The sequence below is a fragment of the Phascolarctos cinereus genome, unplaced genomic scaffold (genome assembly GCF_003287225.1).
Source record: "Phascolarctos cinereus isolate Bilbo 61053 unplaced genomic scaffold, phaCin_HiC Scaffold_9;HRSCAF=440, whole genome shotgun sequence".
Taxonomy (NCBI): Eukaryota; Metazoa; Chordata; class Mammalia; order Diprotodontia; family Phascolarctidae; genus Phascolarctos; species Phascolarctos cinereus.
The window spans coordinates 217,365,245-217,379,562 of NW_027556402.1; positions in this window are offsets into that span (position 1 = coordinate 217,365,245).

Genomic DNA, 14,318 nt, shown 5'->3' on the forward strand with positions numbered 1-14,318 from the left:
AGGAAAAGAACATATAAACTGACACTAATTGCTGTGTGATTGTAATGACCAAACCTGGCACAGGAGAAGAGATTAAGAAAGTATGTTTCCTTCACACCCTTCTTTGCAGAAGTGGGTGGCTGACTTATAAGAGTGTGGAATATTACATTAACTGTTGTAACTGGTCAGTGTTTTCGTTAACTTGCTGAATTTCCACTCTCTGTCTCTGTCTCTCTTTGCCCCCTCTCCCTCACTCTCTCTGTCTCTTAAAATTTTTGTTACAAGGGATAGCTCACTGGGGAGAGGAGGGAGGAGGAATATATTTGGGGAAAAAAGACAATGTAAAGACAAAAAATAAAATTTAAAAATAGAAAAAAAGAAACTAGCTTCTTGTTCTGGAGTTATTATAATTATTACATAATAAATGTATTATAACAAAGAACTTTTAAATACTTGAGGAGGGTATTTATTCCAGTGTATAAAAGGGGAAGGCTATCTTTCCTGAGTGGGTGGGTCACTGGAGGGAAGGCTATAATTGCTATTCGTTTGTGCTCCATCTGTGATGCTGGATGGTGATTTCATCAAATCTGAATTTTAGGAAAATCAATTTGACAGCTAAGTGGAAGATGGACTACAGTGGGGAGAGACTTGAGGCAGGCAGACCAACCATTATGGTTGTCCTGGGGTGATCTGATAAGGGCCTGTACCAGGGTGGCTGCAGTGTCAGAGGAGAACAGGAGGCATGTACTAGAGATGTTATAAAAGTAGGAAAGATCAGACATGGAAACTGATTGGATATGGGTAGGATGAGAGTAAGAAGTTGAGAATGACACCTAGATTGTGAGACTGGGCGACTGAGAGGATAGTGATGCGTGATGCCCTTGATAGCAATAGGGAAGCCCAGAAGAAACAGAACCCTCCAGGACTTCTCAGTAGTGACCAAATTGAAATCGATCCATGTTGCCTAGAATCCCTCCCTGCCTGCCAGAATGGGAGGCTGGAAAGAAGCATGAGAAGGTAGATGTGAGGAGGCCAGGACCAGATCTGCAGTGATGGCGACAGTGGAGATAAGAAGTTGAGCAAGAAGGTCTATAGACACCACTGCGGTGTGGAGGGGCTGGGGGTCCAATGAGATGTCCGTTCCTGATTCACAACACCTACCCTTCCTATCCATCCTTAGAGCAGGTTAGCTGTTCTCTGTTCACTGTGCGATCGCTCACTTTCTATGTCCCTTCTGAACCGGTGGGAGACGAGGTGATAGAGGAGAGAAAGCATTGTGTCCCCTCTTGGCAGCAATAAAACAGCTGCCATTTGGAAGCTTCATTTCTTCGATTGTTTATTTTCATTGTTATGCTATTTGAAGGTGTCGTTAACATCTAACATGACTTTTCTGATGATGAGTAGGTGGAGAGGAGGGATGAGGGTTTTTTTTCCCTAGTCCAGGCTGGGTAGAGTCAGAACCAATGAAGAGAAAGTATTTCCTATTTTAAAATTTCTAGCATGAATACACATATGGGTGCATGTTCAGATCATACACTTGGATCTTTCCCTTTCAAACTGATAGAAAAAAAAACAGAGACTGATTTGAAAAAAGAGCCTGAGATACTCAGATATGGAGTTACCTGAAGGTGCCTTGGCATTGAAGCTGCTGCTCAGTAGCTGGTCATATACATATATCTGCAGAGATCTTGTTTCTGGTGGACTCCCATCCCCACTCAAGATATCCCCCACTGGGAGGGAGGGGCTTTAGACACAGAATTCAAAGTTTTTGCAATATTTTTGTTATATTTTTGGAATAGAACATTTTATAGTTGAGGAAAATATGCTAGAATTTGCCTTAATTGTGGCATTCCTAGACAACAGGGACTAGTTCGATTAGACATAAGGAAGAACTTCTTGACTTTAATTAGTGATGATTAAGCTAGGGATAAGCAACTGAGAGAGACATAGAATCTTCAAGCCTGAAAAGCTTTAAGAAACAAACAACAAAAAAATGTATTAAGCACCTTCATGTGCAAGGCACTATGTTAGACTTTGGTAATACAAAGATAAAAAAAAATGACCGTCCTTGATCTCAAGGACTATTCATTCTATTCAGGGAAAATGGCACATACATAAATAAAAGACAAGGTAGGATGGGAGCAGAGGTATATTGAAGCTAGTTTGTACTTAGTACAGGAGAGCTGATTGTTAAATTTTCAGTGTGAGCACTTATACCTTGGAAATGGCAAATGTTACAAATTAGGGCATGATTTACTATTTTGCTGACTGTCTGAATTTGAGAAATTGATGGAAAAATGTAAATAATTCATATTAAACATAAAAGTATGTTGTTCATACATTCCACCCCCCCCCCCATTTAAAGCTAGTTATTAAACCTTTACCACCACATCCCTGAATGAGAGCAAACAGAAGATCCTGTCAAAGTGCTCTAGGAAGATTTAAGGCACTTCCTACATTCCAGCCACTATGCTGAGTGCTTTCCTTTTGATCCTCACAACAACCCTCTGAAGCAGGTATTATTATTATCCCCATTTTACAGTTGAGAAAACCAAAGCAGAGGTTAAGAGCTCAGTCACCAGTTAGTAAGTATATGATGTTGGATTTGAACTCAAGTCTTCTCAGCCCAGTGCTCTCTATCTAGCTGCCTATAAAGAGAAGATCTTTATGAAGAAGGTAGTACCTGAATAGAATCTTGAAGGGAACGGTTCTGAAAAATAGGGATGAGGAGAAAGTATATAGATGTGTGTATATTTATATGTATGTGTGTATGTACATATGTATACATACATATATGTATATGTATGTATGGGTATGTATACATATATATTTTTCCAAGAAAAGGACAATAGACAGAGGGGAAAATGACATGTTGGGTTATAGATTCAGATGGTAATGAAGTTTACCTGGAGTATATAGAATGTGAAAGGAAGTACTGTGAAAGTTGGAAAGGCAAGTTTAAGGTAGATTGTCAAATGTAAAGCTGAGGTTGTCTTTTATGTTATAGGGAACAACAAAAAAATCACTGAAGGTTTATGGGCCTGCCCATTGAAAAGACTATTTTGAGATCTGGGTGGAGGCATGGATTGGAGATGGAAGTAACTTGAGGAAGAGAGACCAGCCAGAGGTTCCTGAAATAGTCCAGATAAGAGGTTGTGAGAATCTGAATTGGAGTGGGGAGTGGAGTGGAGAGAAAGTATATATCCACGACATGTTACAGAGGCAGCATGGTTGGAAAGTGGGGTAGACTTAAGGGAATGTGATAAGTTCAGTTTTGGAAATGCTGTGTCTGAGGTGCAGGCAGGTTATCGGGGTGAAGATGCTCATCAGACAGATGGACATTTGGAACTAGAGTTCTGGAGAGAGACAAGATAGAGAAATTTGGAAGCTATCTGCTTGCAGGTGACAGTTGAACTCATGGGGGAACATGGAGAACTTGGAGAGGTATAAACACTTAAAGGGTAAGAAGAGGAGGATGAACCAGAGGAGGCCAAGAAGGAATGGCTCAGTGTCCAACAGTGCCACGGAATGCTAGGAAAGAGTTTCTAGGAGGAAACACCCTCACTGTCAAATCCTACAGAAAGGTCAAGATGAGGACTGAGAAAAGGTCATCATATTTAGAAACTGGAGTAGCTCCTAAACCCCTTAATTTTAGAGTCCATCTGAATGAGGCTTATTTTCTCCACCCTGGCACCTCCACTTGCTTTTTTGGAATTAGAGGATCATTGATTTTGAGTTGGAAGGGATCAGTTTTTGATTACTAGAAATTTCCATGTCTTCAAGATCAATAGGAGTTGCAATCACCATGCCACTCACTAGCAATTCCTTGCCTGTGACATAAGAGGTAGAAAACAGATCAGATGTGCCCACTAGTATCCCTATATCAAGATCTATTCAACTTCCAAAGGTAGCTTCTGAAAGTATCATCAGTGACTCTTTTCCTTTTCCTGCTACAGCCTGAAGATGACTGGATCTGAAGCCCCATAACAGAGACCTAGTTATATTCCCCTTCAGACCAAGACCTCCATGTGTTCTCTGCTCTGAATCCCTTGCTTCCCCATGATTTAGCTCCTGAGTACCTCAGGTTAGGTATGATACCTTCACTTGTAAGAGTTAAAACATGCCCATAATAAAGGCTTATTACTTTTAGTATTATCCTTGTACGTCTTCTTTCACCTTTTAATCCCAAAAGAGGTGAAATGGACTGGCCCCTTTGAGATGATCATTATTAATTTTAGTAGAGTGATGCGTTCTGAAATCAGACTGAAAGGGATTAAGGAATAAATGTGGGGCTAAAGATTGGGCAGCTAGGTGGCACAGTAGATAGAGTGTTGGGCCTGGAGTCAGAAAGACTCAATTTCCTAAATTCAAATCTGGCCTCAAAAACTTACTGGCTGTGTGACCCTGGGCAAGTCACTTAACCCTGTTTGCCTCAGTTTATTCATCTGTAAAATGAGCTAGAAAAGGAAATGGAAAATCACTCCAGTATCTCTGCCAAGAAAACCCCAAATGGGGTCATAAAGAATCAGACATGTCTGAATGTGGGACTAAGTGGAACTAAGGAAGTAGAGTCAGTGAATATACTCTTTCTAAGAATTTACCAGTGAAAGGAAGGCAGATATAGTACAATAACTATAGGAATGGTGCATCAGAGAAGTTTTTTTTGTTTGTTTGTTTTTTGGTGAGGCAACTGAGGTTAAGTGACTTGCCAGGGTCACACAGCTAGTGTCAAGTGCTTGAGCTGCATTTGAATTCAGGTCCTCCTGACTCCAAGCCTGGAACTCTGTCCACTGAGCCACCAGCTGCCAAGCAAAACAAATCTTATTTCTCTTCCATTTGTTTTCCCATCAGAAACCTGAACACAACTATCACACTACCTCTGTCCCTTCCCCCCTTTCCCTAGAAGCCCTGTATAAATGCTTATTCTCTTCCCTTCCACTAGCCCTGCAAGTATTCTCCTTTCCAGATTAAACATGCTATTTCCCTCAACCAAGATCTTTGGGCACGATCTTGAGTAGTGGTATCAAACTGATTGTCTGAACAGAATAAAATGTAATCGGGAAATGTTAACAAAATAAAATACAACACAGATAATGTTAATTTGTGTTTTTTAAGTTACTATGCAGCCTGTAGGGAGTTGTTTCTATTTGATTTTGACATCACTGATCTTGAGGTCCTTCACCATCTTCTGATTTTTTCTAGCTCATAATTCCTACAATGTGGTTATCTAGAAGTGAGCAGAATACTCCAGATCCAGTCCCATTAGGGCAGAGTACAACAGGATTATCAGTTTTCTATTGCTAGATCCCAGTTCTCTCTTAATGAAGCATAAAATGACATTCATTTTTTTTTTTGCCTGCTACATTATACCATTTATTCCTATTGAGCTTGTAGGCCACTAAATCTGCTACATCTTTTTCCCATGCCTAGCCACATCTTTCCCATCTTAATTTTGTGAAATTGATTTTTTGAACCCTAATATAAGACTTGACATTTATCTCTATTAAATGTTATCTTATTAAATTCTGCCTCATGTTTTAGTAGTTTGCTGAGATCTTTTTGGATATCTCAACTCCAATGGCTATCTAAAAATTGGGTAAACAAGCCATAGTATATGCCATTACTAAAGTAATTTTCTCAAATATTTTAAAATGGTAGCCTAGGGCTAAGCCCAGATATTTGCAACATTTAACTTGAAACCTCCTTCCAATAATGAACATTTGGGTCTACTTATTGAAACAGTTCTGAACCTATCTCACTGCACTATTGTTAGCTCACTTCTCTTTATTCACAAGAATAGTATGAGAGAGACAGAATTAATATGGCAGAGAAAAGGCAGAGACCTCCTGAGCTCTCCCAAATTCCCCTCCAAACAGCTTATACACCTCAAAACAAATTCTGGAGTGGCAGAACTCATAAAAAGACAAGGTAAAACAATTTTCCAGCCCCAGACAACTTTGAAGGTCAACAGAAAAGATATGTTACACTGGGATGAGAGTGAAACACAATCCAGTGCAGGGCTTAGGCTGCATCCCAGAAAATCAGCAGCAGGCCTTAGAGGCAATTGAATCATCAGCAGCAGCAGCTTCTGTAGCATTCAGCCCACAGACAGTAAGGGAGTGGGACAACCGGTTAGAAGGAGATTACAGGGGTCCCTTTGCTGGCACTAGGTGCAGGAGTCTACTGCATTGCCCACATGCAAATCCAGGTCCCAGTCCTGGGTGGCAGTCCCAGGGTGAGGAGGAGTACTAGCATACCAGAGCTTGTAGCTGCAGGGGAATGGTCACTTACAGACCACAGTACAGGCCAGGAGATCAGTGACCACACCTCTTTTTAGATCATATCACCTTGGAAGAACTGAAAACTTAGACCCCAGAATTATCTCTGACAGCAATATCAAGAAAGGCCTGAAAGTTGGGGCAGTGGACCCTCCACTCCCAGAGCAGAGCCCCACTTTAATATGCAGTTAAAACTCAAGAACTAGGCAGGAAATATGAGTAAACAAACAAAAAAAGAACCTGACCATAGAAAATTACAAGGATTACAGGTGACAAACTCAGAAGATAACAAAGTCAAAACTGCTACCTCCAAAGCCTCAAAGAAAAATGGGGACCCTAGGCAACTCACCTAACCCCAATTGCCTAAAAAGGAAAAGAAAAAAGAAAGAAAGAAAAGAAAGAAAAGAAAAGAAAAGAAATTACCTTTTGGGGCAGCTAGATGGCGCAGTGGATAGAGCACCGGCCCTGGAGTCAGGAAGACTCAAATTCAGCCTCAGACACTTGACATTTAATTACTCTGTGGTCTTAGGCAAGTCACTTAACCCCATTGCCTAGCCCCCCCCCCAAAAAAAAGAAAGAAAAAAAGAAAGAAAAGAAAAGAAAAGGAAAGAGAAAAATGTGAACTGGTCTCAGTCCCCAAAAAGAATTCCCTGGAAGACTTCAAAAAGAATTATAAACAAACAAACAAACAAACAAAAAAACCAAACAAGAGATGTAGAGGAAAATTGGGGAAAGAAATGAGACTGATGCAAGAAAATGATGAAAAAAAGTGTCAATAGATTGGTAAGGGAGGCACAAAAAACAGAGTAGACCAAATGGGCACAAAAATTCACCTAAGAGGGGCAGCTAGGTGGCGCAGTGGATAGAGCACTGGCCCTGGATTCAGGAGGACCTGAGTTCAAATCTGACCTCAGACACATAATAACACTTACTAGCTGCGTGACCCTGGGCAGGTCACTTAACCCCATTGCCTAACCCCCCCCCAAAAAAAAATCACTTAAGAGAAGAGTTCCTTAACAAGTAGGGTTAGCCACATGGAAAAAGAAGTACAAAAATTCATTAAAGAAAAGAATTCCTTAAAAAGTAGAATTAGCTAAATGCAAAAGGAGGTACAAAAGCTCATTGAAGAAAATAATTCCTTAAAAATTAAAATTGGGCAAGCAGAAGCAAATAACTTCATGAGACATCAAGAAACAATAAAACAAAGCCAAAGGAATGAAAAAAAATAGAAGAAAGTGTGAAATATCTCATTGGAAAAACAACTGACCTGGAAAACAAATCGAGGGAGAGATAATTTAAGAATTATTGGATTACCTGGAAACCATGATCAAAAAAGAGCCTAGACATCATATTTAAAGAAATTATCATGAAAAACTTCCCTGATATTCTAGAACCAGAGGGAAAAATAGAACTGAAAGAATCATCTCCTAAAATAGATCCCAAAATGAAAACTCCCAGGAATATTATAGCCAAATTCCAGAGCTCCCAGGTTAAGGAGAAAATACTGCAAGCAGCCAGAAAGAAACAAGTCAAATATTGTGAAGTCACAGTCAGGATCACACAAGATTTAGTAGCTTCTACATTAAAGGATTAGAGAGGCTTAGAATATGATATTCCAGAAGGCAAAGAAGATAGGATTACAACCAAGAATCACCTATCTAGCAAAACTGAGCAAAACCCTTTAGGTGAAAAAATGCATATTAAATTAAATAGAGAATTTTCAAGCATTCCAGATGAGAAGACCAGAGCTGAATACAAAATATGACTTTCAATTTGGAACTCAGTTTTAACAATGAATGTTAAAAGTTGTTTTCACATGTAACTGGGGAAAAAATAAAATACTAAATAAAAAAAGAAAGAAAAATATGACTTTCAAATACAAGAGTCAAGAGAAGCATAAAAAGGGAAACAGGAAAGAGAAATCATAAGAGATTCAATAAAGTTAAACTGTTTACATTCCTACATGGGAAGATGATACTTGTAACTCCTAAGAACTTTTTCATTATTAGGACAATTGGAGTATACAGAGACAGGGGAGGCATGAGTGTGAGTTGAATGTTACGGGATGATTATCTAAATAAAGTTAATGGGTGAGAAAGTGGAATGCACTGGGAGAAGAGGAAAGGGAAAGGTAGATTGGGATAAATTATTTCACATAAAAGAGGTGTGAAAGAACCTTTACAGTGGAGGGGAAGATGAGGAAGGTGGGGGGGTCATTTGAACTTTACTTTCATTGGAATTGGCTCAAAGAAGGAATAACATACATACTCAGCCGGGCTTATAAATCTACCTTACTCTATAGGAAAGTGGTAGGGGAAGGGAATAAGAGAAAATGGGGGATGCTGATAGAAGGGAAGGAAGATTAGGGGATATAGTAGTCAGAAACAAAATACTTTTGAGGAGGTACAGAGTGAAAGGAGAGAGTAGGATAAAAAGGGTGAAAAATAGGATGAAGGAAAATATACAGCAATTATAACCATGAAAAAATTTTTGAAGTTTCTTTGATAAAAGTCAAATTTCTCAAAAATATAGAGAATTTAGCCAAATTTATAAAAATAAGAGCCATTCTCCAGTTGATAAATGGTCAAAGATATGAACAGGTAGTTTTCACACAAAGTAATTGAAGTTACCTATATCCATATGAAAATTTTTCTAAATCACTATTGATTAGAGAAATACAAATTAAAACAAGTATGAGCTACTACCCTACATTGTCACATGGGCTAATTTTTTAAAATTTATTTTATTAATTTATTTTGATTTATCAACAATCACTTCCACATACTTTTGAGTTTAAAATTTTTCTCCCCCTTCTTCCCCACCACCCTCCCCAAGATGGTACACAATCTGATATAGGCTATACATTTACATTCCTATTCAACATATTTTCACATTAGTGAAGTCGTAAGTAAAAATTAAAACCAATAGGAGGAACCATCAGAAAGAGGAAACAAAACTCAACAGAAAAGAAAAAAAAATAGTTCATCCCATTCACATTCACAGTTATGATTACTATCTGTGTCTTTTTCTCCACCCTTTTTTCCCTCTGTTTATGCTTTTCTTTCTCCTTTCTCCTTTCCCCCACTCACTAGTGTTTTGCTTTTGACCACTGCTTCCTTCAGTCTCTCCTCCCTTCTATTATCTCTTTCCCTTTTCTTCCCCTTTACCCTTACTGCTTTTTCCCTTCCTTCTATCTCCCCTCCCTTTTCTTTCCCCTTTTCCCTCCTACTGCCTATAGGGCAAGTTAGATTCCTATACCTAACTGATTATTCTATTCCCTTCCTGAGCCAAATCTGAAGAGAGCAAGGTTCAAACAATGCTCACCCCACTCCCTTCTTTCCCTCTACTGTAATAGGATTTTCTGTCTTTTCATGTAATGTAATTTACCCTTGTCTGCCTCCTCCTTTCTCAATACATTCTGTAAGATCAGACTAATCCACTTACTTGGATCCATTTAACCCATTTGATTAGACTTTTTTTTTTATCATTACATCAATATCCACCCCCTTTATGTATACTCCTTTAACATGGTATAATAACAATACAGTTCTCAAGAGTTGCAAGTGTCATCTTCCCCTGTAGGGATGTAAACAGTCTGCCCTTATGAACAACATACTGTATCTTTCTGTCCCATTTACCTTTTTATGTCTTTCTTGAATCTTGTACTGGAAGATCAAATTTTTTGTTGTGCTCTGGTCTTTTTATCAGGAAGGTTTGGAAGTCCCCTATTTTGTTGAATATCCCTCTCCTCCCTTGAAAAATCATGCTCATTGTTGCAGGGTAGTTTATCCTTGACTGCAATCCAGGCTCCTTTGGAAATTGAGGACATGCCCATCATATGTGGAATGGCTGAATAAGTTGTGGTATATGATTGTAATGGAATATTACTGTACTATAGAAATGATCAGCAAAATGCTCTCAGAAAAACCTGGAAAGACTTAGATGAATTGATGCAAAGTGAAATCAGCAGAACCAGGAGAACATTGTATAGCAATATTATACAATTATTAATTGAGCAATTTTCAGCAATACAATGATGTAAGACAATTACATAGGACTCATGATGAAAAATGCTATCTTCTTCCAGAGGAAGAACTGATGGAGTCTGAATGCAGATCAAAGTGTACTTTTTTTTAAACTTTATTTTTCTTGGATTTTTTTTTGGTCTGTATTTTTTTCATAATATGACTAATATAGAAATATTTTGCATGACTGCACATGTATAACTTCTAATAAATTGTTTGTCTTCTCAATGATTGGGGAGAGTAGAGAGGGAGGGAAAGAATGTGAAACTCAAAATTTAAAAAAAAGTTAAAAATTGTTTTTACACATAATTAGGAAAAATAAACATTAAATAAATATATTTTAAAAAGAGAATAGTGGGGCAGCTGGGTGGCATAGTGAATAGAGCCTGGTCTTGGAGTCAGGAGGACCTGAGTTCAAATCCAGCCTCAGACACATAACACTTATTAGCTGTGTGACTCTCGGCAAGTCAATCCCAATTGCCTTGCCAAAAAAAAAAAAAAAAGAATGGCATGAAATTTTGTTGCCAAATGCCTTGCTAAAAATCTAGGTAAACAACATCTATGACATTCTCTTGAAATACCAGTCTAATAAACTTGTCAAAAAGAAAGAGGTTACTCTGGCACAACCTGTTACTTTAAAATCTAATATATTTTGGTTTTTATACCACAGTCCTTTCTTTATGAACCCTAGAACTTTCCCTCCTTTCCCTTTCCCTCTATCTCACTCCCACCTTCCCTAATAAAAGAAAAACAGATAAGGAAAACTGGCAACCATATTGAATGGATAATGCAACTTTCCACATGTTGCAATCCCCCACCTTTATAATGAGAGAAGGGAAATGTCTTTTTTTTTTTTTGGTTAGGCAATTGGGGTGAAGTGACTTTTCTAGAGTCACATAGCTAGTGTCTGAGGTCAGATTTGAACTCAGGTCCTCCTGACTCCAGGGCTGGTGCTCTATCCACTGTACTACTTAGCTGCCTTGGGAAATGCCTTTTATCTTCTGTTCTCTGGGTCCAACGTTGAGTTTGGCCTGTTCTAGAAGAGGTCCTGATAACCCTTTGTGATAACTGTTCCCTTTACTAGAAGTTTCCTAAAAGTATCTCTAATTACCTTTTTGAATCTTGACAGGAATCAAAGTAAAGTTCACTGGCATATATTTCACAATTCTACTTTCTTCCCTCTTACAAAAATCAGGACAGTACTTTCTGCTTTCCACCTTTTCAAACCTACTCCCAATCTTTATGTTCTTTCAAAGATCAACAGCTGCTCAGTGATCACATCAACCAGTTCTTTTGGTACTAATATCCTGACATGTAGTTCATCTGGCCCTGGTGACTTGAACCTATCAAAGAGAGATTAAGTAATTTCTTAATCTCTCCTTCCTTGAGTTTCATCTCTCTATAAGTTATTTTGATTCTGTTGTTTTTAGTCCAGAGGTCAAACTCCTTGCCAAAGAAAAGAAGAGTTAAGCTACCATAATGCACATCATTCCATCCCTTCCTTGGATATCTTTTTGTTTTTTCATTGTAGCAACAAATAAACCCCTTCTGATTGTTCTTAGCTTTACTTTATAAGCTCAGTTTATCCTAACTGTGGTGCTCCTGATACTCTTCTCAGGGTAACAAGTCATTCTTTTATCATTGTCCAGTTACCTGACTTTGCTTCTATCTCTTATGTAGGTCTTTTCAAAATTTAAACTGGTGAAAGAGTTCTCAGGTAATCCAAAGATGTCTCTTAAGACAACTCTTTTTTTTTTCTGACCAGACTTCTGTTCATTTTATCAGAATTTCAGTTTTGATAGGTTCTCATAGCTCCTGGGTTGATTTTTTCCATGTAATCTTATTACATGGAATCTTAACTTTCCTTTCTCTAAACCCTTTGGAATATGCTCTTCCAAAACCTAGGGGGCATATCAGTCTGTACTTGGCTATCCTCTCTTCTATAACAAATTCTAAAATGAGCAATTACTCCCGCCAAGGTTCCTACCACTTTAACCCCAGCAAATAAGATTTTTTTGTAAAGTTCTTAGCACAGTGCCTTGGCATACATAGTAAGTACTTATTGCATTCCTTTCCCTTCTCTTTCTTCCCTTCCTCCTTCTTTTCCTTGTTGGTAAAAATCAGATCCAGAAGAGAAATCGCCTCCCTTGGTTCCTCCACTTCTTAAAGTGTATCACTAAGGGAATTTATTTTCTGCTCTGCTTTTGGTAGACAGAGCAAGCTCCTACTGATAAGTGTCTGGATAAGAGTCTTCCATTGCTATTATACTATGCCTTTAAACAAGGGTTATGATCAGTCTTCCAAATTGTCCATGTGATCTGTGGTATAACTTTATGACAGTATCTCTTCTTCTACCTGATCTTCATTCAAATGCTCTCCACTATGCTCTAATCTCTTTCTTGAACTTCAGTTTTATATTACTGTAATAGGGGTGGTGATGGTGATGCTGATGAAATATTTCATGTGGAAGAGACTAGGGAACCCATTTTTGCGAAGTCAGATGATGTGTGATAAAAAGTGTTCTGTTCCCTGATTTGGAGCACTTGCCCTTGCTCTACAGCAGGTACGGATCTGCTAACTACGTGACAAGGAGACAGACTGTTGACTGTGTTACCAATAATAAGATACATTCAAAAGGCATGGATTATCCAGGGCAAGTCTCTAGGTCTTGGCTACTTTGGCGTGAGAAAGAAGAAAAGCTGCTGTGGTCTTCTGGGTTGGGGAAGGCCCTTGGCCTCACCCACCCAGAGCTGGCATGAAGTCAAGAGGGCCTGACTCTACTGTTGCTTTTGTTTTTGTTGTGTCTATTCTTTCCCTACTTTTTGGTGAAGATTTGAGATGCCTGTGAACTTGTGAGCTTTCAAAGATCAAAAAAGAAAGCTGCTAGAATCTAAGAGCTGGAATCCTTGTCCAAGTTTGCTGGAAGCAGGATGGTGAGAAGTGACGTTCTGGTCGCCTGGCCCAATCCAATAGTACCAGAGAGACAGATTCATTCACCCATTGGCTATGCCATTTTTGGAAGTAAACCTGGTAGGGTGAATCCTGCCTACCTACTTTACCTGGTGGGCTGAAATTGCATTCTATTCTGTCTTTGAAGCAAATGTCCCAATTAAATGTTAATTTATATTAATTGGTTAAATGAAACTAGGCTCTAGTCATTGGTGGTTAACCTTAGGAGGAATACAGCAGTATGGGAGCCCAAGCCAATAAAATTAAAGAAGAGATACTTTAACCCTCAATTAGGATATCTCAGAACTCTGAGGGGAGAGAAGCAGCTGGCCTTGCTCTGGGAGAGGGAGTCTGGAGTATTCATTGTACTACCAATGCCTGCTTGATACCTCTACCAATATGTCCCTTAGGCATCTCAAATGTTCAATTTGGAACTCCTATTTCCCCGATAACCTACATCTTCTTCTCCACTTTTCCCTATTTCTGTTGAGGGCCCTGCTATCCTTGCTGCCATCCAGGTTCATAACCTCGAGTTCTCCTGAATTCTTCACTCCCCTAGTTTCCAGGTCTTGTTGGTTCTAACTCCCATCTAATCTCTTCTGCTCCATACTACCTCAGAAACCTATCACTTCTCACCTGGACTACCACAACAGCTTCCTATTTGGTTTCTCTGTTTACAGCCTCTCCTCTCCAATTCATCCTCCACATTGCTAGCCAAAATGACATGACTTAAACACAATCTGACTATATCACTTCTTCACTTAAAAATATTCCATGGTTCATCATTGTCTCTAGGATAAAATGCAAATTTCTCAGCCTGGCATTTAAAGCCAATCTGGATCCAATCCAACTTTTCAAAGTTATTTCACATGACTTTTTGCTTACTTTTTGTACATGCACATACTCTTTGTTCCAGACAAATGAGACTCTTTACTCATCCTGAAACTCACTAATCCACTGTGGTCTCTGAGACTGTCTCTGACACTGCCTAGAAAGCACTCCCTCCTTACATCTGTGTGTGATTAAGGAAGAAAATGTGGTTCAGATTTGCTCCTACAATAAGACACACTCCTAGAGAGAGAAGCAA